Source organism: Pipistrellus hanaki (assembly GCF_964339955.1).
Source record: "Pipistrellus hanaki genome assembly, chromosome: 15".
In the NCBI taxonomy this organism is placed as follows: Eukaryota; Metazoa; Chordata; class Mammalia; order Chiroptera; family Vespertilionidae; genus Pipistrellus; species Pipistrellus hanaki.
Genome location: NC_140517.1, coordinates 11717878 through 11742815, shown reverse-complemented (window position 1 = coordinate 11742815; position 24938 = coordinate 11717878). Strand labels below are relative to the sequence as shown.

At 46.6% G+C, this 24938-nt stretch overlaps 2 protein-coding genes and 2 long non-coding RNA genes across 4 annotated transcripts in view; 2 read left to right on the top strand and 2 right to left on the bottom strand.

Moving 5' to 3' along the window:
* Window positions 1-12692, bottom strand: part of LOC311610190 — a 62898-nt gene extending 50206 nt beyond the window's left edge. The window contains exons 1-2 of the long non-coding RNA XR_014792910.1: window positions 12488-12692; window positions 2288-2432 (exon numbers count right to left, since the gene is read on the bottom strand). This is a non-coding gene — a long non-coding RNA (uncharacterized lncRNA). The remainder of the gene's footprint in view (window positions 1-2287; window positions 2433-12487) is intronic.
* Window positions 1-24938, top strand: part of LOC311610140 (dipeptidase 2-like) — a 564319-nt gene that overhangs the window by 220880 nt on the left and 318501 nt on the right. The gene's annotated exons all lie outside the window — the stretch shown is intronic.
* SMPD3 (sphingomyelin phosphodiesterase 3) overlaps window positions 13072-24938 on the top strand; it is a 77434-nt gene continuing 65567 nt past the window's right edge. The window contains exon 1 of the mRNA XM_084861052.1: window positions 13072-13229. The gene's annotated coding sequence lies outside the window, so the exon portion shown is untranslated. The remainder of the gene's footprint in view (window positions 13230-24938) is intronic.
* LOC311610187 overlaps window positions 16748-24938 on the bottom strand; it is a 39390-nt gene continuing 31199 nt past the window's right edge. The window contains exon 4 of the long non-coding RNA XR_014792905.1: window positions 16748-16825. This is a non-coding gene — a long non-coding RNA (uncharacterized lncRNA). The remainder of the gene's footprint in view (window positions 16826-24938) is intronic.

Below are 24938 nucleotides of genomic sequence, written 5' to 3'. Positions count from 1 at the left end.
AATTCAAAGCCATGGCCTTGGGAGATCACATTATTCTCCAAAACACCTTGGACACCTGAGTAGGTGACAACAGACATGAAACTGTACTCATAATTCATTCAATAAATATTTGCATATTTGCCATTCCAGCCACCATTGTAGGCATTGGGGATACAGCAGCAAACAAAACTAGCAAAAATCCCTGTCCTCATGAATCCTGTATTCCAGTCAGAATCCAGGAAGACGGAAGATTCCAATGTAGCAATCCAATCCTTAGCATAGTATTAATCATGTTGCTGCTGTTTTGACTGTATTCCTGCCACTTTTCTTAGAGAACTTTCTAATAATGCCCTTCTAAAACTAGTGATTGGGTTGATTATTTCTTTTTTTTTTCTCCCTTTATTGATTAAAGTAAAATTGATAGCTGAGATTTTAACATCACAAAAATCTATGGCTGTGGTGGGACAGAACCTACAGTCCCGTATGAGGAACCCTCTGAATGATGCTACCACATTTCTGATATGACTGTGGTCCAGGCCCAATACATTATCCCTGGCTGATTTGGACACATCATAATCTTGGTCCTCCCTGGAGGTGCACCAGGGTACTGGGATCAGGCCAGCACCAGTGTCCAGTGTATACCTGAATCACGGAATCTCTGAGGCAGGAGCACCATTACCCTATACACACACCTAGAAGGGTTATTCTGGAGGTAACCTGGGGTTTAAAATAGGATGTCCCCAGAGAAGCTGTGGTTAATGCCACAGAACTCCCAAGGGCTCATTACTCACCAGGGCAGCAGTGCCCGTCTCAGCCCCACTCTGGGATACCCAGGGCTGATAGACTCAGATGGCAGCGAGTGACAGGACTCTGGAGGCACAGGCTGGGCTGGAGAGCCACGCGAGAGTTCAGTGGGACAAGGGCAGCCCAAGATGGAATCCCAACCTACTCATAATCCCTCTTGTGGTTCCAGGTGTGGGGGGCCGATCCAGACAGGTTTCCTCTTCCACCCCAGTGAGGACATCGCAGGAACAGCTGCACAGCCCCAGGTGAACTGCTCTACAGCCCAGCCCCACCTCCTGGCCCTGGCTCTTGGTAATGGCCCAGGGGTAGGAGGGGCAAGCAGCCAATCCATTTATGTGTGCCCAGCTGGCCTTCTGGCAGCTGCCATCCCCACATCAAATGCCTTAGGGTCGGAGGTCAATCTTTAACTGTGGCGCCATTGTCCAGCACACAAGTTCCTGCCATCACACCCTCATGCTGGCCAGCTTTCCCAGGCTCGCCTAGACCTGTCTGAACGCTTAGCAGGTACAGAACTCAGGCTTGTTTCCCCCTCCTCTCCTTACACCCACTACATAGAAATCAAAATCCCAAACAGTAATATCTTATATGTATGTGGTGTTTAGCACTTTTCAATTTACTTTTCATATCCTGCATATATTGGTCAGAATTTTTAGTTGTAAGCAAAAGTAGCTAGCTTTGGCTGATGTGTACAGCAAAGGACACAAATGAAAAGATACTGAGTAGCTCACAATATCGCCAGAAAGGTAGGAAATCAGGTTTGGAAGCACACAATCCAGAACAATGTCCCAAACTGCAGCTCAGCAGTAGTCTTAGAAGACACCATTGTGACCACTGAGTCTGGCACACCAGCCATGCCACCTACCCCACAGACACCTTCCGAGAGACGCTATCCATTAAACTGTCACTGGAAACTGAGAATATGACCATCAGAAGTGCTAAAAGGGTCGCAAAGCAGACCCTCCTTTTTTGCTGTCACTGGCTTCCAGTTCAAAATTGGCGAGGCGTGGCATCGGGGAGAGAGCTTGTTGGACCGGAGGGGCCTGAGGCTCAGGTTGGTGCCCAGCTCCGAGCTACAAAGGAAAGGAATGGTTCCACCTCGTGAGACATGGAATTCCTCAAGCACAGGAAGGCGGCTCAGCTGCCAGACAACTAAAATGAGTGACAGATGTCCAACTTCGTCTCATTTGATTATCACACCAACATGTGAAGTTGTCAGATTGACTCTCACTGTCCCCATCTTAGACAGCAGGAGTGGGACCAGGGCGGCTTCTCTACCAACATTGAAAAAAAAAAAAAAAAAAAATAGGGAGAAAAGCAAAGTCTTGTTTTCAGGTTTTAAAAGATCAACTACAGAAGTGGGTTTGGCTGCAGGTCCACACAAAGGTCTGAGAATTTCAGCTGACTTTAAGTTTCATAGGAACCCAGCTGAAGAGGCTGCTGATGTGGCCAGTGCAGAGACTTGTGCGTGAGACAGTGTCTCTGCCTCCAGGCCTGCCAGACTTACCTGGATCTCATTCTGGCCGTCTATTTGCAGAGATGGGCAGCAAAGGTAGGGAGGTTCTGTAACATCTGGTACGTGGGCTGGGCTGCTTCAGAGGGCAGGACTGGGGCCACATGGGAGCTACGAGGACCAGGAGCTAGTTCAGTACCTATAGAGCAGGCCAAAAACAAGACAAGCTTCCATGAGATGGTGAGGTCCTCGCTGCCAGGCTATGCAAGCAGAGGCTAGAAAGCCATCTATCAGAATTTCCACTAACCTAGATGATGAATGCAGTCACTTCCAACTCTAAGATGCTATAAACCTTCAATGTGTGCTAAACATTGGGCATGATCTACAAGGTAGGGCAATGGCCCTCCAAAAACTTCCTAAGGACATGCTGAACTAACAATTGACAAGAAAACAAAAAAATGTGCATCCTTAATAGACATAAATTATAAATAAAAGGAAAGATCATGTTATACTTTGCATTAGCCGAAACTGAAAGTAATATCCAATGCTGGAGAGGCTGGGATGAAGCGAGGACATTAATGCTGGCAACTGGGTAAGATGGGTGCTGCCCTTTTTGGAATCGATGTGGCAGATGGTATAAAAACACCAAAGCCATGTTTAACCCTTCAACTCAAGAACCGTCATTTGTGAATTTACCTTAAAGAATAACTTGTAAAGGGTAATTGCTATAGACTCAGAGTAATCATTATATTATTTTAAGTAATAAACAAAAAGTCTTAAATAGGGGCAAGGTTAAGTATAGTGTGATATTTGGTGGAATATTAGGCAACCATTACAGATTGCATTTATAAAGAATCTCTGTTCCTTGAGGGCAAGTCCTGTGTCCCGTTTATCACAACAGACCCAGTACTGAAACATAGAAATGCCTCGTTAAATATTCATTGGATAAATGAGTGAATGAGCAACTGAACAAATGAATTCAATCTCAGCAGGGAAAATGCTTATAACATATGGTGTTAGAAAAAATAAAAGCAGCCAAAACCGGTTTGGCTCAGTGGATAGAGTATTGTCCTGCGGACCGAAAGGTCCCAGGTTCAATTCCGGTCAAGGGCATGTACCTTGGTTGTGGGCACATCCCTGGTAGGGGGTGTGCAAGAGGCAGCTCATCGATGATTCTCTCTCACCGATGTTTTTAACTCTCTATCCCTCTCTCTTCCTTTCTATAAAAAAATCAATAAAAGAAAAGAAAAAATAAAAGCAGAACTCAAAATTATATCTACACTATGATTTCCATAATATGAAAGATTATATACACAAGTGTCCTACATGAGGACTGTAATGTGGAAAAATAAAAAATAGATGTTAGGTTCACATACTATGGATTATGTGTTATTCTTATTCATTCAACATGTTTTTCTGAGCACCTGCTAGGTATAGGTGCTATGCCACATTCAGTGAGTACAGCAGTAAACAAAATAGACAAAATATCTACCCTGATGGAGAGTTTATTCTAGTGGATTACTGGATGAGTAATAGTGGGGGAGAGACAGACCATAAGCAGATAAGAGAATATATAAAATGTCAGATGATAATACTGGAGGGTATCGAGTGCTAGGAAAAGAAAAGCTGTCACTTAAAATTTTTTTAAATTTTTATTTTCTTTTAAAGTATGTTACTATTTAATTACTTATCTACATTTGTATTTTTTTTTTTAATTGACTTGAGAGAGAGAAACATTGATCACACCAGGGATCAAACCCACAACCTGGGTATGTGCCCTCACTGGGAATCGAACCAGTGACCTTTCAGTGTATGAGGCAATGTTCCAACAAACTGAACCACACTGGCAAGGGCAAGGCTGCCATTTTATATGGAATATCCATGAGGATATCTAGGGAGAGAGCTTCAAAACATAGGGAACAGCAAGTGCAAAGCCCCGGGGCCAGAGTGTACTTGAGGCAATCAAGAAACAGCAGGGAGCCAAAACCGGTTTGGCTCAATGGATAGAGCGTCGGCTTGGGGACTGAAGGGACCCGGGTTCGATTCCGGTCAAGGGCATGTACCTTGGTTGCGGGCATATCCCCAGTAGGGGGTGTGCAAGAGGCAGCTGATCGATGACTCTCTCTCATCGATGTTTCTGGCTCTCTATCTCTCTCTCTTCCGCTCTGTACAAAATCAATAAAATATATTTAAAAAAAGAAAAGAAAAAGAAACAGCAGGGAGGGCAAATGTGCTGAAGCAGAGGGAACCTACGGGATGAGGCGGAGAGGCTACAGGAGTCAGTGTATTTGACCCTATAGGCCATCCTATAGGCTTTAGGCTTTGTTTGCAATGAGACAAAGAAGCCACTGGAGAAATGTGAGCAGAGGTGTGAAATGATCTGACTTACGTTTTAAAAGAATCAACCCTTATGTAAAAATATTTATAAAAGTTTGAGATGAAAGGAAGAATTTTAAACATGGACAGAGTATCACAACATTCATGAATTGATTCACAAAATATTTTCTGAACACCCTCTGTTCCAAGGGGCTGGAATAGCAGGCTTATTTCAAGATTACAAAGATTTATCAACCATACAAAAACATTTTAAAATAACATTGCCTTTTTTTAAAGAGAGAAATTGCTCAGAGCAATTAACTGATTTTATCCTTTTTTTTTTTCTTTAGAAATTATGGGGATCATTTTCTCAATTAACATTTAGATACACATTTCATTTTCTATATCAAGTCCCATAATTGTGAACTAAGCTGCTGTTTGGGAAATCCTCAAGTTGGCTGCTTATTTGGCTTGTCTTAAAGATCTCACGCACAACACTTCTGCAGCATTACTCACAATCCGACCTTCCTGATAGGAGACCCTTGTGGGAAGTCTGTATGTGCTGGCAAGATTATCTGAAAAACTAATAAAATCCTTGCAATCCTTTTCAAGGATGCAGAAAGGAAAATGGCTGCATTTCAAATTCATGGCATTTCAAAGGCATGAATTAAGCTCTAAGCTCTACATTTGAAAAAAATTAACACAAGCTCTCTAATTTATGTTCTAAACTGAGAAAACAAATCACTGCGAAGAAATGAAATCTGCAAAATTCTCAAACACATTTTCTAGTTGATATGCACATATTTAAATCTACAAACTATACCAAAATATAAATTGTAAGAATCACTACCCTTGAACTTGTTTGAGGCAACTTCACCATGAAATATGGAATTGTCTTTTGTTTGGTTAATTTTGTTCCTAGACATCCTGCCTTTTAGATGTGTATAAAACTGATCACTTTTAGATGATGTTGAGATAATACTTCTGTGAAAATATATGAGAAAGTTCATTGGTTCTCTTTCTCTTTAACCCTCATGACTTGAGTAAGAAAACTTCTTCATTCCCCAACATCTTTTTTTTAATTTTTAATTTTATTGATTTTTTACAGAGAGGAAGGGAGAGGGATAGAGTTAGAAATGGTGATGAGAGAGAATCATCAACCAGCTGCCTCCTGCACACCCCTCACTGGGGATGTGCCCGCAACCAATGTACATGCCCTTGACCGGAATCGAACCCGGGACCTTTCAGTCGGCAGACCGACGCTCTATCCACTGAGTCAAACCGGTTTCGGCTCCCCAACATCTTGATTTCTGTGACACTCATGCCAGAGGGCTCTGCACCCTCTCCCTACTCCTTGTTGTCATCTGTTAACTTCCCACTAACTGTCCAGGTTGGCATAGAGCTGCTAGGGATCCTTCTCTCCTTCACAGCAGCCAACTTTCGGGGAGAACCTGCCTTTTAATCCCATGAGCTCTTCTGTCCAAACCAGCCACCCTGCCCCTGCCCCTGACCAGAATTCCTCCACCTCTGACCAGTCTTTTAAAAAATATATATTTTATTGATTTTTTTTTAAAAGAGAAGAAGGGAGAGGGATAGTTAGAAACATCGATGAGAGAGAAACATCGATCAGCTACCTCCTGCACACCCCTAATGGGAATGAACCCACAACCAAGGTGCATGCCCTTGACAGGAATTGAATCTGGAGCCCTTCAGTCTGCAGGCTGATGCTCTATCCACTGAGCCAAACCAGTTAGGGCCTCTGACCAGTCTTGACTGCCCTTCCTACTCTTCCCTCCCACCCATCATGTCTATCCTCTCACTCCCGAGAACCCTACCCCTCCCATCTGTCCATTCCATCCTGGCTTCACCTCCTTCCTCTTGTGAACCATCACTTCCACTTTCTTGCTAACTAGTCTCCCTTCTCCAACAAAGTACAGCCCTGGACCAGGCACTCCAGTAGCCTTCTCTATGTCTACTTCAGGTCTGATGAAATGTTGAAAAAAAGCCCACAGGCACACAGATTATCTTGGGAGAATGCCTTAATATGTGTGCTCCCTCAAATCCATGGCCTCCAACTTCAGCAGGCCCTCACCACTGCCCTTTAGTTCCTGTGGGTTGCTATTAGCTTTCCCTCCTTTTTTCCACAGTGGCTATCTAAATATTTTCTTCTTTCTATAAGCTTCCCACAAACCTACCAACCTACTGACTTAACTGCATCTCCAACTCTGCCTTCCTTTCTCTCCTCCCATCTTAGAGGAAAAATGGGCCCTTCTCAGACCTGAGACTGTCTCTGAACCCTCTCACCTCCGACTCTCCTGCTGGACCTCTCTGCATCCTTCAGTCACTCTCCTTCTTGTAACCTCAACTAACTTTCCCAGCACTTTTAAATGTCCTTTTCTATCCCAATTTAAAACAAAATTGTCTCACAACTCTACATCCTTTCTGTTTTTCTCCTTCCTTTCTTTCAAAACAACTCCCAAGAGTTATCAATATCCACTTCCCACTCGACTTCTGTCCCTGCAACTCCACTGAACCTCTCCAAAGTGGCCAGTGACTAACCCTGGTGTTCACTTGTTCAGACCTTGGCTAACTTAACCATGCTGCACCATGTCATCTCACTTCCTCCATTTGGCTTCTGTGGCGTACCATTCTTTGGTTTTCCTCCCATCTTTCATTCTTTCTTAAAAAGTAATTCTTTATTGTAGAAAGTATTACATATGTCCCCTTTTCCTCTTCATTGACTCTCTCCGGCTCACCCCATCCCCTGCCCCAGGCCCTCACCACCCCATTGTCTGTGCCCATGGCCCATGTACTAGCATATATGCATACAAGGTCCTTAGCTGATTACCTCCCATCCACCCATCCTCCCCACCTTCCCTCCAAGATTCCGAACCCTGTTTCATGCGTCCACGTCTCTGAATCCACTCCAATCATGTTTATAATTAGATTCCACATATGAGGGAGATCATGTGACACTTGTCTTTCTGTGACTGACTCATTTCACTCAGCATGATACTCTCTAGGTCTCTTCATGTTGTCTCAAAGGGTAAGAGAGTCTTCTTTTTTACTGTTGCATAGTATTCCATGGTATAAATGTACCTCAGCTTTTTTATCCACTTATCTACTGATGGGCACCTGTGCTGTTTCGAGATCTTAGCTCTTGTAAATTGTGCTGCTATGAACATAGGTGCATACAATCTTTCTGACTGGTATTTCGGGTTTCTTGGGATATATTCTCAGAAGCGAGATCACTGGGTCAAATGGCAGTTCCACGCTTGATATTTTGAGGAAACTCCATGTTGTTTTCCATAATGGCTGCATCAGCCTGCATTCCCATCAGCAGTGTACTAGTGTTCCCTTTTCTCCATATCCTTGCCAGCAGTTGTCACTTGTTGATTTGTTGATGGTAGTCATTCTGACAGGTGTGAGGTGATACCTCATTGTTGTTTTAATATTCATGTCTCTGGTGATCAGTGACTTAGCATTTTTTCATATGTCTCTTAGCCATCTGTAAGTCCATTTTGGAGAAGTGCATATTTGGGTCCTTTGCCCATCATTTTAATGGGTTTGTTTGCCTTCCTTCTGTTAATTTATATAAGTTCCTTATATATTTTGGATATTAACCCTTTATCAAATGTATCATTGCCAAATACATTCTCTCATACAGTGGGCTCCCTTTTCGTTTTGTTGATGTTTGTTTGTTTTTTTTTGCTGTGCAGAAGCTTTTTATTTTGATGTAGTCTCACTTGTTTATTTTCTCCTTAGTTTCCTTTTCCTAGGAGATATACCCGTAAACATATTGTTACGAGAGATGTCTGTTTCCTCCTCCTATCTTTCTGACTATTCTCTCACTTTTCCTTTTAGGCCCCTCTTCCTCTGCCTGTCCCATAAATGTTGGTATTTCCCAAGGGAGTTTGGTCTTCTCTTTGACCCTCTCTATTAAGGAATTCATCCATTCTCATGGCTTCAATTATGATGCATATATTGATAACATGATAACCTAAAAGTTTCTTCAGATCAGTTCTCTCAAGGATGACAAGTTCCCAGGCTCTGTCTTTTGGGTTGAATTCAGTTCAGAATAATAGTTCCCCTAGTTACTTCTTTGGCCATGAATGAGTTATTCCCATATATTAAGGCATTCCCCCAAGGTAAGCTCCAAATCACCTACTAGACATCTCACCTGGATGTCTCCCACTCACCTCAAACTCATCTCCTCTTCCTGCCTAAACCTGCTCCTTTAGTATTCCACATTCAGAGGAAAACACCACCATCCACCCACCTAGCTTTCTAAGGCAGACATCTGGGCATCATCCTTGACTCACCACTCCTCCACACCTTCACTCATCACTCACAAAGTCCTTTGAATATTTACCTCCTTATACATCTCAGATCCACCCCCGCTTTTACATCTTCATAGTAAAGATGCTGGGTCACTTTTGACCTACATCCCAGACTCATCTTCTGGCCTTTCTCCACACAGGCCCTAGACCTTTTTCAAAATGCACATTTCCTTAAAAACCTTCATTATCTTTAGAATAATACTAGAGGCTTGATGCATGAAATTCGTGTAAGAGTAGGCTTTCCTTCCCCTAGCAGCCAATACTGGTTTCCCTCTGGTACCCGGGACCTGAGCTTCCCTTGCAAACCTGGCTTCATCCAGAAGGTCACCTGGAAGGACATCTGATCTAATTAGCATATTATGCTTTTATTATTATAGATTATATTCCTCAGTCTGGTATACCAGGCTCTTTGGGAACCAACCCTGGTTAATCATTCCAACCCTATGCCTGAGATTCAGCATTCTGGTTAATACCCTTAATTAGAAGACCTATGGAACTTTACTGAGACCTTTACCCCTCTAACAAAGTTTGCAACTCTAGCTTCTAAGCAACTAGAATTCTATTCTCTTAATATTCCCTGCTCTAAAGCACCTCTAAAAGATAACAAAACAAATATACACTGAGTGGCCAGATTATTATGACCTCTAAACCCATAATAATCTGGCCACTCAGTGTATATCCTACATAATAAAAGGCTAATATGCAAATTGTCCCCTCGACCAACAGGCAGGCTGTCCAATTGCCTATGTCTCCTCCCATGGCCAGGCTGGCCGGACCCCACCCATGCATGAATTCATGCACCTGGCCTCTAATATATATATATATATGTTCAGAGGTCATAATAATCTGGCCACTCAGTGTATATATTTTGGTTAATCCTCACCCGATGACATTTTCCCAATGATTTTTAGAGAGAGTGGAAGGGAAAGGGAGTGACACAAAGAGAGAAGCATCAATGTGAGAGAGACACATCAATTGGTTGCCTCTTGTATGCACCCCAACCCAGGCTGGGGATGGAGCCTGCAATTGAGCTACATACCCTTGACCAAAATCAAACTCACAACCCTTCAGTACATGGGACAATGCTCTATTCACTGAGCCAAGCTGGGTAGGGCCAAAACAAATATATTGAGCATATACCTGACCAAAGTCATACAACTAACAAGAGAATGGTGGTTTGAACCCAGATTTCCGAGGGCATTAATTCCTGCCTGTTTATTCAGTCAAACCAACTTCTGATAATGCAAGATGAAAAATGTGGAACCAGATTAATATTTGTTAAGTGGCTTGATATGTATGAAGTGTTTTACATAAGCCATCTCATTTATCCATTACAACATTTTCAAGTAAGCAAACTGCAGATCTGAGAAGGTTGTGCAAGGCCACACAGCTAGTAAATAGATTTGAATTCCCCCACCTCAGCCTTATTAGCTGCTTCCTAACACCAATAAATTTCATTTTACAACTGATGAAACAGGTCCAGCCCAGGATCACATACCAAATCAGAGGCAAAGTTAGAATTAGAACCCAGGTTTCCTGACGCTAGTTGGCTGAGCAGATGCTAGTTTTAAGAAAATTGGTGGAACCCAACTTTCCCCCTATTTGTAACAAATTTCTAAAAACTAGTACTACTCCTGAAGGGCTAAACTGACCTCTAGAGTTTCAGCTGTGGCTCTAGGACCTCTGCTGATACTGTGCTGATGCCTGCCCTGATACTGTGCTGAGTCCTCCCCTTACCCACTTTTCCAACAGCCTCTATTCTCACTGAACCCACAGAATCAGGCTTTAGGACAAATCCCATATCCCCCTGCCTCCTTCCAGTTTTCTGTCTTCAATAATGAAGTCCCATCTATTCATCCAGCTCCAATGGTTTTCCCTCATGGTTGACCCAGGACCATAGTCCCTCTGCCATGCCTCTTCGAACTCATGCCATTCATTTGACTCTCTCCCTAATGCTAGCCTTCTTTCCCTGGGTGCCATCAACTCAAGGATGACAGAGTTGCCTTTGCTCAGGCTCTCTGTCTTTTTGGTTTAAATCAGGTTCAGGGTACTAGTCCCCCTGGTTACTTATTTGGCCACAAATGAATTATTCCCATATATTTAGGCATTCTCCTAAGAATGCTTTAGCTGAAACACACCCAAAATGCCTGGGTAAAGTGACATATGAAGCATGTGTGGGATTAATTAGACTATTTAGCCAACACGAGGGCCCTGAATGGGGAAAGATTCAGAAAAGATGCTACATGGCTAGGTGGACCATCACCACCAAGGCCCCATGAAGCTGAGCAGAGGGTTGAAAGATGGGCAGGAATCTCAGACTGTCTTTACTTCTGGGTCAGAAGATCTTTCACAGAAAGAGAGGGGTGTGTGTGTGTGTGTGTGTGTGTGTGTGTAAGGCATTTGGGCACAGAAAGGAGAAGGGCCATTAACCAGGAAAAAAAAGGAACAAAAAGAACTGATGACATTTAGGAGAGAATTCATAGGACTTCCAAGGAATAGGCATGAATCTATCACTCCCTAGTGCCAAAGGACTAGAAGGGCCCTCCAGCATTCGGGCAAAATTCCAATCCACGGTAAGAATGACATAAACATTTCTCCAAACACGTGGCCTCCCTCTAGTTGAACACTTCCAGCACTGGGAAACACCCAACCTTAGGAAAACAAGTTTATGAAGACATGTGTGAAATTCAATTAAAGTTCAATTCATTTTCAATTATCTATTGGGTGCCTACTTGAAAATATATGACAAATATCTGTTGAGTGCCTACCACTGTACCAGGCACTGTAATGTAAGTATGAATAATATAGACATGGGCCCTGCTCTGTGGGTCTTATAATCTAATGTGGAAGTAGGTATATAAGCACACAAGTAAAACAGGGGAAGGAGAGGGTGCGGCTCAAACATACGTGGGGTACCTCATACGAAGGCAGGCATCTAGGAAGGCTTAATGCCAGAGGCAGCATCTGGGCTGGGGCTTGAAGAGGCTAAGGAGTTAGCTAAATGCAGGGTGGAGGGACCCACGGGAGTAACAGAAAACGGGGTTCTTAAGGCTTCTCTGCTTCCCGAGAAGTTCATTGTTGCAATAAAGTGGAGTCCTGGCTGCCACCTTATTCGTTTGTAAGGCCCTATCTCCGGGAACCCGCCTGATCTCGGGAGACTAGTTCTTGGAGGAGTCGGGGCCTGGCTAGTTCTTGGAGGAGAGACCTGGGAATATCTGATGCCAAAGGTTAAAAAAAAAAAAAAAATTGTTTTAAAGGAGGGGGAGGGAAAGAAAGTGGAATCCAGATCTTGAAGGGTTTTTCAAAAGATGTGGAGGAGTGTAGGTTTCATGCCTGAGGTAATGGAAAGCCTGTTAAGGATTTTAAGCAGGAGAAGCGCCCTCTGGCTACGCTCAGGGAGGCGCTGCGGTATCTGGCGCGAAGGAGGCCAGAACCTGGGGAGCGGGAATAGGAAGGCTTTCATGGTGCAAACGTTAGAGTAAAAAAAAAATAAAGAAATAAAAAATACTCCTCTATGACAAGATAGAGACCAAAAAAAAAAAGGGAAAAGGGATAAAGTTCAGAATGTGGTGGGAAGGTCTCCTCCGTCCTCTCTCACCTTTGTTGGGCAAGCCCAAGCTGCTGGCCCTGGATTTGCCCCATCACCGCGGAGTGCGGGCGGTGGGGGCGCCGGCTCCACGCCTTCTTCTCAGATAGTAAAACTAAGGCCACGAATTCCGAGGTGGGGACCCAGGAGAAAACAAGAATCCAAACCGGCCTCCCAAGAGAGGCTCCCGAAGTCACGCACCATCCTTCGAGGGTTCCCATGTCCCCTGCCTTTGCTATGGAAACAAGTCCTCCCGCCCTCCTTAGAGCCTCCGTTTCTTCAATGCATCCTGGAAAATGCAGTCCATCTTTGGCCACCTTCCTGCGGCAGGAGCTCCCTCCGGGTCCAAGAAGGACTACAAGTTCCAGAAGGCTGTGCGACAACGTGGGCGGTCTCTGGGGGAATGTGGTCTTGACAAGAGAGAGACCCAGGAACCCTCGGGCGGAGCCGAAGGGTGAGGGAAGGCGCCCCTCCCCAATGGGCGGCCTCTTAGGCGGGGCCCGGGTCGCCATTGGCTAGGGCGGCGCCCAGGAGGCGGGGCCATCGGAATGAGGCGCGGAGCTGTTCTCTGCTCCAGGTGCTGAGTCCGAGGGAGGCTCGGAACGCGGGAGCCGCGGAAGCTGCGGCCGCCTCCGCCGCCGCCTGCTGCCTGCCGTCGCCGCCGCCGCCGCGAGAACTACCTTCGGGAAGCCGCCAGGAGCCCCGGGGAGCTGGGTGCATTGCCTGGCATTGCCTGCTCTCCTGCCTCTCTGAGGTCGGTGCTGCTGAATTCGCGTTTGTTTGATTGGGGAAGGGAATGGGGGGGCCTGGGGAGTTGCTGGGACCTGTCCTCGCCGCCCTCCACACCATCTGTCCCGGAGAGCTGCTGGCTCCTCGCGGGCCTCCCTCTAGCCCGGCGCCTGAGGTCGGAGCAGCTTGGGTTAGTTTGTGTTTTACGGTGGGAGGGGGGCTCTGGAGTGCGAGGGGCAAGCTGAGGGACCACCAGCTCTCCGGAGGGCGCCCGGAGCGTGGAGCCTCCCGCCCCGGAGTCTGAAGTCTCCGGCGCTGCTTGGATTGCTGAGGATGGAAGGGATGGAAAGGATGGAAGGTTCGGAGGCAGGGACCCTTCCCCGCAGGACCTCGGCTGCTCCAGGCTACAAAGGGGGTCTGGCTGTGATGGATGAGACCACAGGATGCCTTCTGCTCACACCCTCCCGGGGTTATTGAGGAAGGGCTGTGTGGGGTTCAGGAGGACCCTTCCCCGTGCCCACCCTTTTCCCTGAAGCCCAGGGTTTTGTGAAGGGGGGATAGATGGAGACAGGGGACTCTCCCCCACCCCCTCTTCCTTGGACCCGCCTATGTTCTTGAGGGAGAGGGGATTGGGGCGTCAGAGGCAAAGGCGGGGGGCCTCGCCCCACCTGCTTGGCTTCGCGGGTACAGGGAAGCACCGACGCCTAAGCTGGGGTGGCCTGGGGGCGAGGGGTGCGGGGTGGTGGTGGTGGGGAGAGAAAGTAAGAGGGATCGAGGGAACCCTCCGACCGCTCCCCCCAGGTCTTATCTCCTCGGCCCTCTCTCTCTACCTGGATGCAGGCCAGGGACACGAAGTCGAAACCACCCTCCCACCCCGCCCCACCTCGCCCGGGGGCCGCGCTCCTGCCCCCCGAGGGGAGCTGGGCCCGGGCGGACGGACGTGTGCGGGGCAGGACTGGGCGGTCCCTTCGCAGGCACCCTGGAGCTCCGGGCAGACACCCCCCCCGCACCCCCTCTGGTGCACTCAGACCCCGGGGGCTGCTCCCCTCGGCGCAGGGTGCGCCCCAAACCAGGCGCTGAGACCTGCACCCGGGCACGCGGCGGACCTCCGCGCTCGGGCTCCGCTCTCCGCCCCGGCACCGGCGGGAGAGGACAAAGCGGCGGCCGCCGCACCGGCGGGCCTGCGCCAAGGGCTGGGCGGGGGGCGCGGCCAGGAGAGGGGGGGCTCCGGGCGCGGCGCGGGGAGCTTCCGCGGAAACGTGCCAGATGCCGGGCGGGAGACAAAGCGCTCGCTCCTCGCAGGCCCGCGAGCAGAGATGGAAAATCCCAAGAGAGGAGGCGGTGGAGCCGGGCAGGGCACAATCCCCGCACTCTTCTTCTCCCCACCCCCCCAACCCTCACCACACACCCGCTGCCAGCCCAGCACCCAGATCCATGTGTGAGATGGTCACCAGGGCCCCTTCTGGGGGGCGTTCAAGACCTGGGACCACAAGGCTGTGGACAGTTGGGGGGACTCCATCTCCCGGGGAAGGCTTGCTCACGGTGCAGGAGTCCTGAGTGGGCCCAGGGGCCAGAGGGACATCCTGAGTGGACCCCCACCCCCACCCCAACACGTGCCATCAGCCATGATAAGTCAAATTTGGTTCCCGGTTTGAGGGGTTTCTGGGTGTCACAGTGTGTTTGCATGGGTCAGTGTGTGTGTGTGTGTGTGTGTGTGTGTGTGTGTGTGTAAACTGGGTAGCATGTACAAGTGAGGGCTCCAGTGTCCATGTGGGTGTCATGGTGAGCTTGGGCATAGAGTGTGTGTGTGACGAACCCCTTCCTGGTGGCCTTACTATAAGGGATGAGTGCAGGGAAGTCTCCACTTCTACTCTCAAGCCGCAGTCATCAACGAGGGTCCAAGTGGATGTCTCTGGGTGGGGGTAGCTTCAGGCCACCTTGGGCCTGGCCTGCATGCCTGGGGTGTGACCCAGAAGGTGGGCCCTTTTGGGGGTCTCAGGTCTGAACCTAACACCCTCACCAGAGCCCTGCCCTTCCCACATCCCTCAGAATACTCAGGCTGAGGAGAATTCTGCACCCATCACTGGCATAGGCTGCCGGGTGGGGTTTGGGGAATATGAATCAGCGGAGTCCCTTATAAGTGGGTGCAAGTCTGAGCAGCAAGGCAACTTTTGTCACTTTGGCCTCCGTGTCTGGAAGGACCATGGGGTGGGGTTGCTGGCCAGTGCCAGGTGGCCTCTCAGTGATGCCAGGCACACTTACAGAGTGGGCCCCGGTGTGACACCGAGGTACCACTATGGGAAGACACCCCCAGAGGGTGAGAACAGCCCTCCAAGACCTGCCACTCCCAGCAAGCGACCTCAGTTTCATAGTGCTTCTATGACCAAGGTGCTATGCTTTCATATAATCCCTGCCGGAGACCCCCTTTCCCAGTGGAACCACAAGGAGAGCAGTTACTAGACAGTGGAGCCACCACCCAGCCCGGCCGCGTCCACTCTCAAGTATCCATTGCCAGTATCCACAGCGACCTCTGCTGGGAAGAAGTTAAACCGTGGTGTGGAGGTTCAGGGTGGGTGTGAGCATTGTTAGGTGAAAACTACAAACGCTTCTCTTTGGGGACCGACTCCCTGTCTGCTTTCCGGAGTCCCGAGTTGATGTGCTTGTCTGCAGTTTCTTCAAGCTAATTCTTCTAGCAGTGGGACTGCCGCTGTCCTGACCCACAGGGCAATATTTAAAGAGGGCCTAAATAAAGGCCTTTGTTTATGTTTCCACCCCATTGGGGCTGGACATCAAATCCATCTATGGGGAAAAAATGCATGGAAAACATTTATCAAAACAGGTTTAAGCACCTTTCCTGCTTCTTCCTCTCATGCTATGATTTCTTTCTCCTTCCCCCCCTCCTATTTCACATTTATGCTCTTCTCTTCCTGTTATTGGTCAATAACATATTTTTTTCAAACATAAGCCTTCTTTTCCTGGTTGGCAGTGTGGCCCAGAAAATCCAGATTCCAGGAGACCCTAAAGAGCTGGCGCACACCGGCTCTTGCAGGCCTAATGATGGGAGGGTGGGAGACGGATGGATGAGATGGACGAGATGAGCTCAGTTTCAAATGCCCACCTGGTGCCAGTGCCCCTTCTCAGGGAGTCTCTGCAGAGGGATTTCACGCAGCCACTAAAGTCTTTTCAGCTCCTCCAGGGAACAGAGGTATTTAAATACCTGGTATTGTTCTTACTTTGGCATCCATGTGATTTGCATTGAACTACGTGACTCAGTATCATAAAGTAAAAATAGGCCTTAATATCTTCCTTGCCTGCTCAGAAGGTGACTGTATGTTGTGTTCTGCATCGGAGAGTGAAAAGCTAAATTATTTCACAAATTGAACCACCTGCTTATTCTGATGAGAGAATGACGCTCGGCATCACCTGCAGGCAGCACCATTATTTCATGTTTCTTTTAATTCATACCCGGATTTCCTTGTCCTGTGAAACCTTTCTTCGTGCTCACACGTGATCACTTTCACTTGAAGTTCACCGGGAATCTTTCATCCTTGCGCCGAAGCCAAACAGATGAAATATCGTCAGATACAGGAAGATGTGGGTGGTGTTTCTGTTCTTCTTGGGCTAAAAAAAAAAAAAAAAAAAAAAAAAAAAAAAATCCTTGGAGTTCACAAGAGAGAAAAAGAAGGAAAGGGCCTGAAGATTCAGTAAATCTGTGAGTAGACGTACTGTGTTTCTGAGGCCAGGGCCCTCAGAATATTCCAGGAGGCAGGAATATGACGCTTCCCTGAGATGAAGAGTGCAAGTGGCATGCGTGTCAGGAGACGGCAGCCCTGGTGGATCCTAAACCCTCCCATTAACACAGTCTTTCTGGGGAAATCCCACCCCCAAGCACTTTTGCACCCTCAGGCAGCCGGCAGTGGAGGAGTGGAGCTGTCCAAGGTTCTACAGCGCTGGCCGCAGCCTGTGGTGGGAAGGGAGGGTTTTAGGGCGTGAGGCAAGCTCTGAGGATTAGAGGCCGCCTCTGTGAGGATTTCCCCAAAGCCCATCACATAACGGAATAAGAGGAAACAGAGCTGGAGAGGCTTTCGGTGCATCCCTTCGAATGAACCCTTTGGCGATCCCCATTTAAAGAATTATGAGCTAATAAGAAGAAGAAACGTTTCTGAGTCAGGCTCTTCCACATGGAAGAATGTATTTGATCCTCACAGCCCCGGGAGACAGGTGGTGGTGTCATTCCCACTTCCAAGATGAGGAAATTGAGCTTTGAGAGGAAAGAGGCTTGCCCACGGTCACACAGACCGGAAGGGACAAGAGTTTAGGTTCCAGACTGGATCTCTTGAACTCCAGAGCCCACTTCTTACCGCTATTTTTTGTCCTACCGCTATTTTAGAAGTGAAATGGAAGTATTTGGGCCATTCTAGGTGAGATTCGAACCAAATTTTAGAGAATGGGATTGGGGGTCCATTCATACAGAAACCACACAAAAAAAAAGTCCTTTTAAATTCACCAAGGATTAGTGCCACATACTTTACATATTTTTAAAATATATATATTTCTTTATTGATCTCATAAAGGAAGGGAGAAAGAGAGAGATAGAAACATCAATGATGAGAGAGAATCACTGATCAGCTGCCTCCTGCACACCTCCCACTGGGGATCAGGTCTCAACACAGGCATGTGCCCTTGGCCCGAATCGAACCCCGGACCCTTCAGTCTGCAGGCTGATGCTCTATCCACTGAGCCAAACCGGCCAGGGCCATACTTTACATATTATCCTGACAAAAAGTTTGTTACCTGAAGTTGCTTTCCAAAGAAGAGGAAAGTATAATCACTCTCATGGCCACTAGCCCAGGGTTTTCTTTCCAGAGTGGAAAAATTTCACAGGGAGCCAAGCCTGATGGCAACACAATGTGTTTTAATAATCTGCAAAATGGGGGGGGGGGGGGGACCATGAGGAGGCTGTTGGGGAAAAACCATGAGGAGGCTGTTATTATTTGCCAGAGTATGTATAGAGCCAAAAATGTAGGGCTTGCCTCTATTGGCTGGCATCCTGTTCCAATTCTGAGGACACTTGGATATTGTGAAGAGGCTTTTTCCACCCAGTCCTCCGATTTTCCCAGCAAAGCCTCTAACACCGAAACAAAAGTTTTCACTGCTGTTAAAACCTCAACAAATCTCAGGGAAGCATCACAGTCTTGCCTCCATGTTAAAAAAATAAATAAATCAGTGTTCTGCCTTCATATGTGGCTGCAGGACTCCTGGAGGAGGACAGGTTTGGGGCTTGATGGGCTTCAGGACACATGCCCTTCCGTCTTCCCAAGGTGGCAGTGCCAGCTGCACCAGTCTTGCCACACACACCAAGGGCCTGTGCCCGAGAACTCCCAGTTAGTAGCTGTCGTTTGGGTAAATAAAGAAAGCAGAGAGAAATAGACTCATGCTGTTTCTCCTCTCCCTTGGACCTCCATCTGGACAACACACAGATAGGGGGTCTGGCCTTTAAAAAAAAAATGCTTCGCATCAAGTTGGGTCTCCAATCCACCTAGAGTAATTCCTTCTCCTGGGCTGGGGATCTGCGGGGTTCTGACACATGGAGTAGAAGCTGCTATTGCTTTTCCCAAGAGCACTCGGAGGCCAGAGACCTGGCTTCCCATCTGGGTCTGCTCTGACTCATATGACCGCAGACAGATTTGATTGTTTTCTTATTTAGAGTCATTAATTAACTCTCCTCAGCATCAGAACAGCCTGTAATAAGAGCGAGGCCATTTGTGGGGGTCTCTAGGCAGCTGTGCCTACAGCTGAGCACTATGGTCTTTGCTAACAGGATCAGGAAATGATTTTTAATCCTGGCTATAACCCTTCCGAAAGCCTGGATTGTCAAGATTTTTAGGCCGGTAGGAGAAAGGAAATGAAAGTGTAATTAATTGCTAAGGCTGCTGTAGTTTTTCTGGCAAAAAACTGGGGCTCCTAGGGGGTCCCTCGAAGAAGAACTGGATTTTCATTCCTTCTTGTGCCTGCGATGCGTCAGGCACAGAGCTGGGCACAGGGAACACATCTAGAATAGAAAGTGGAAACAGAGGCCAAAACCCTGAAAAGGGTGTGTGCAGTTAGAAAAAAAAAAGTTTTTTAGAAATGAAAAGAACCTTAATCATCATAAACCATCAACCCCTTTTTAACATAAGGAAAGAGGCTGAAGGAAGTTAAGGGTTGCCACTGGCCAGAGTCCCAGAGAATGGGAAAGATGGGGAGTAGAACCCAGAGGTTGTAACTCCTAAAGCTTATTCTTTCCACTGTCCTAACCTGCTGCTCTGTTCATTAAATTACCCACAGGGCATCTCTTTCCATTCACACAGACTTATGTGACCCAATTATAATTTGAGACTCAAATGTAAAGCTGAAATAGAAATAAGTAATTGATGAACTAGGACAAGGAGAATGTCCATTTATATATCCACGTTGTCCAATATAATAGCCACATGTGGCTATTGAATACCTAAAACGTGGCTAGCTTGAATTGAAATGTGCTGTAAGTATAAAATATACCCCAGATTTTGAAAAAAATCAATATAAAATATATAAAATAGCTCATTAATAATGTTAATATTTTTATATATTGGGTCAAAATAAAATTACTAAACTTCGTTTCACTTTTTACTCATTTGAGTATCTACTAGAAAATTTGTAATTACAGCCGAAACCGGTTTGGCTCAGCGGTAGAGCGTCGGTCTGCGGACTGAAAGGTCCCGGGTTTGATTCCGGTCAAGGGCATGTACTTTGGTTGCGGGCACATCCCCGGTGGAGGATGTGCGGGAGGCGGCTGGTCGATGTTTCTCTCTCATTGACGTTTCTGGCTCTCTATCTCTCTCCCTTCCTCTCTGTAAAAAATAAAAAATTTGTAATTACATATATTGCTTGCATTTATAACTCACATTATATTTCTGCTGGGCAGGGCTATTCTAGAGTGCTTTCCTTTAGGAGAAAATGTCCTTTACAAACTGAGGCATTTAGCAAAGTAGGTTCTGTAATCAGTCAGCCTGAGATGAATTCTGGCTCTACCGTTTGGCTGTGTGACCTTGGGCAAGTTGATAAATCCCTCTGTGCTTCTGTTTCCCCACCTGTAAAATGAGGATGATAACAGAACCTACCTCTTCAGTTATAAATTAAATCACTTGACTGGTACCTCGTGGGTGTTCAGTTAACTTTAGCTGTTGTTATTATCAAATGGATCTTACAGAATTTTACAAGATAGGGCAACAGGAAAGAGAATAATAAGCAGATAATTTTCAGAGAAATTAAGCAAAAGATTTACTGCGCGTTAACACATGATTGAAAATACTTGCTAAGCTTTGATGTGGTCCTGATTTTCTGGCAGATAAATATACTGAGGAAAGATTTCAAGTATTTATGTACAATAAGTAAATTAGCTAACCGCATTACACACAGGTCTTAACCTCTGCTAATGAGTTGAGGGAGAGGATGTCTAGAGGGTGATTGCAACAGATGACCCAAGAGAGCTAAGTCTTTTGAACTCCAAGATTCCTTAAGGAAATGTAAGCCTTGTGCTTTAGCAGAAAGATTCTGGACAGGAGTCAGATGTAAGTGAGGTCAAAGCCACTTTTCCACCCACCGGCCTTGACCATGACCCTGGAGTCTCAGTTTTCTCTTCTGTAAAATGGAGCTAGCACCACCTCTCTGGCAGGTTGTGGCGAGGAGTAAATTAGACAAGGCAAATAAAACACCTAGTATATAATAGGCACTGAGAAAATAATAGCTTTGACTAAATGGGATTTTAGGTGTTAATAGAGAATTTTCTATCCAGAGTCTTCACAGACTTTTTTTTTTTTTACAATCCCACTCTTCATTCCCCATCTTTGCTTGGTCCCTGAGGAGGTTGAAAGGATAGTTTCATTTGATTAAGTGTATCTACACAAAAATGTAGGGTCTCAGTAACTTTGGGCACGCTACACAATGTGTCACGTTCTTCTCTCTGTCCCATGGACACACATGAGATTCTTTTACTTGGATGATGAGGCAAACAGCAAAATGGACATTGTTCTCCGTCATGTTTACCATGAAATTCTGACATTATGAATTCAGTGTTTAGAGCACTTTACATGCAGCTTGGCTTTAAAAACAAAGGGACAGAAACCTGGAAATCATAGCCCCAGTAGGACCAGGGTTCCCTGCTTCCTAGCGCAGGCTCTGGGTCCATTCACTGCACAGCTCTGAGAGAGCACATTGCTGCTGTCCTTTACCATCTCTTCCTCTCCTGAAAGTTTGCCTTCTGGACCAAAGACATATATGTCAAGCGCAGTGAAGACGTATGTTAATTGGGCATGTTGGACTCTAGAGAAAACACTTAGTCTAGTCTCACAGGATGTATGGGCCTCTCTGGAAGTGTTTTGGCAGGAAAGCAATATGGTCAGATACTTGCACCCAAGTGTGTTGGGTGGATTTAGGTGGGAAAGAGCCTGGAGGTAGGCTTACCCTGGTTCTTGGAGAGGCCCCTGACCTCTGGGCACCTAAGTACCGGCACTAAGTTCTTTTGGGTTAGAGTCTGGTCTTGAAATGCACTTTCCCCTACTTTTCCCTCAACAAATGCTGAAGTGTGGATAGCTGGGGTGGGGTCATTCTGAGAAACCTTGCTCTCAAGGAGCCCAGGGCCTGGTTGTGGAGAGGAGCGGTGCCTGGTGTTGAGTGAACTAAGGGCTGAAGTAACCACCGGAAGCCTGATTAGGGTGGGTTGGCTACGGCAGTGGGAAAGCTGTGGATCCCAGGCAGACAGACCTGATTCTGAATCCTCAGTTGTACCACTAAATGTGTGCTGTTGGCCAAATGTTTAAAAATGTTCTGGGCCTCGTTTTCCTCATGGGTATGATAACATTTATTTTTCCTGGGCTATGGCTGTTACACAGGATAATACTAATCTTCCTTTATCTAGTGCTTACAGTGTGTCAGGCATTGTGCTCAGAACTCCCTACAGGGTATGCATAAAGGAGCTACCCTTATCGTCCCTATTTTATTTTATTATTATTATTATTTAAAATATATTTTATTGATTTTTTACAGAGAGGAAGAGAGAGGGATAGAAAGTTAGAAACATGGATCAGCTGCCTCCTGCACACCTTCTACTGGGGATGTGCCCACAACCCACGTACATGCCCTTGACTGGAATCGAACCCAGGACCCTTGAGTCCACAGGCTGACGCTCTATCCACTGAGTCAAACCGGTTTCAGCTAACATCCCTATTTTATAGCTGAGGAAAGCAATGCTCTGGATCTTTAAGTAACTGGCCCAAGGTGACATAAACAGTGAGAAGTGGGACCAGGACCCCAACCTAGGCAATCTGATTTCAGAGCCTGCTCTTAACCACTGAGATCACTGCCTCCCAGGTTCAAATCACCAGGAAACCAGTAAGCATTGTTTTGAAAAATGAATGAAGTGATTTGTGGGTCAGCTTGCATAGAGGTCTTCTGCTTGATCTTCAAGGATGGGTATGCTATGGAGAGGCTCTGAGGGGTAACTTGGGTGGGGAAGGAAGACAGGGAAAAGCTGTGATCAAATAAACAGGGTTGAGAATGCCAATGATGTCTTCTGGGGGCCCTGAGATGGAAAAGAGGGTTTCAGTAGGAAATAGATGTTTGGAAATAAGGATTCGGAAAGCCTTGACTGTCAGGCTAATGAGTGTTCAAGAACCAAAAAAGTTCATAGGCAGAAGGGATGTGAAATTAGAAACCACCCATTTCAGGTATATATCTCACTAAGTCTGGGCATTCTGTTACAGTGTGGGGCATGCTCACCAAGTATGCCCAAAGCTCCAGCTTGTGGAGTGCATGGCCACACAGCATTAAAATCCAGTATTCCTGCCCTAACCAGTTTGGCTCAGTGTATAGGGCTTCGACCTGTGAACTCAAGGGTCCCAGGTTCAATTCCAGTCAAGGGCATGTACCTTGGTTTGTGGGCACATCCCCAGTGGGGAGTGTGCAGGAGGCAGCTGATCAATGTTTCTCTCTCATCGATGTTTCTAACTCTCTCTCCCTCTCCCTTCCTCTCTAAAAAAAAAAAAATCAATAAAATATATTTTTTTAAAAATAAAATCAAATCCAGTATTCCTACCAATGCTCTTCACTTTTCAAGGAATGTGCATGGCCTTCTCTTCCATTTGGTCTTACAAAAGTCCTAGGCACTAGTAGGGTAGGAGGTCTGCTATAAGGACTGGGTCAAGTGGCAGGCAGCATGGGCTGCCCAAAAGCACAGACGCCCAGCACAGCTCTAGTGCCCTAATCCAGGCAGCTTAGGATGGCTCTTTTTGGGAGGAAGAAGGCATACTCCTTGCCCCCTAGGCTGAGGCCATTTTTCTGTGTTCCAGGAGGCAGGCCGTGTTATGCTTTGGCCCATGGTTTCCCAGAGACACGCTGAGTAGCTGCCTCCTGGGACGGCTATTGTGAGGGCCTGAGTCAGGATCATTGCAAATCCCACAGACCTTTCTGGATGCGGAACCTGTCAGTCGGTGTTCCTTCCCATGCAGAGATCTTGTTCGACAAAAGATTTTCCTGGACTTGCCATTTTGAATGCATTCTGCTTATTTCTCTGCACAGTGCAGGGACGGGAAACCAAATCCCCTTCTCCTTATGCTGGTTCGAAGGAAAATCTATCTTTTCTAACGGCTGCAGTTGCTGCTGACCACTAGATTTCTCTCCATGGCTACACTCCTAACAACAATGGAAAACAAAGGCAGGAAGGAGAGGAACACAGATGCAGTAGTTCTTCCAGAAGGCACCTGCAGGTCTGTGAAGGCTGTGAGGCAGAGGGGAAGTACCTTTCACAGATATGAGAGAGCCTTTGATAAGTAGAGAGGGATTTTGATTAAGATCATAGGAGACGAGAGGGATCATGGTGCCATACTGTTTTTTCTGGAAAGTCACGCTTGGGTTCCAGATGTCCCCCACAGTTCTAGAAGGATACATACACAGGTTGGCAAGGCCACACGGATTTTTTGACAAGTTGTCCAGCGATAAGTCCCTAGCGATTATAAATGTATCACTAATGAGAAATGACAAACACTTGGTAATGGAATGTTAAGGGCTCATCTGGCCATTGACCCAAGTCATGATTAATGTGTGACAGCATACACTGAACCCAACAGGGTGGAAGGATGACTTCTGAAGAATAAAATCAAATTGAGCGATTGGAATAGTAATAATAAAGACATGGATGCTTAGAATGACTGACATCTGAAGTTAGTTAGAGCCATAGTTATTTCAGAGCAGCTTCACCAACCAGGCTACTTTTATTTGATCATTGTGACCCCAAGGAATGTCAATCATAGGAATCTTATGATCAGCCCCCAGCATAAGGCCTGGCACATAGTAAGTGCTCAGCAAGTGTTCAAAGCTTGCTCATGCACCTGGCATCTACTCTGTGTTAAGCCCTGGGCCAAGCGCCGGAGAGATGTAGGTAAATGAGACACAGTCCCTGTCCTTAGGCAGTCTATCAATCCTAAAATAGAACAAAGAGTGCAGTGTAGGAAATGTGCAAATGAGCATGGTTGCCTCATGATGTTCTCTGTAGGTGTTTCCCCACACCGATGGAACAATGCAGCCCAGCAGCTGAGCCAAATTCTGATCTTATAAATTCTGCCAACCTTATCTCACGTCAGGTCTGAGCAGGTCCAGCTGTGGCTCTGAAGTAGCAGCATGAAAGGCACAAGAGGCAGAGGCTGGTGTATTTCAGAAG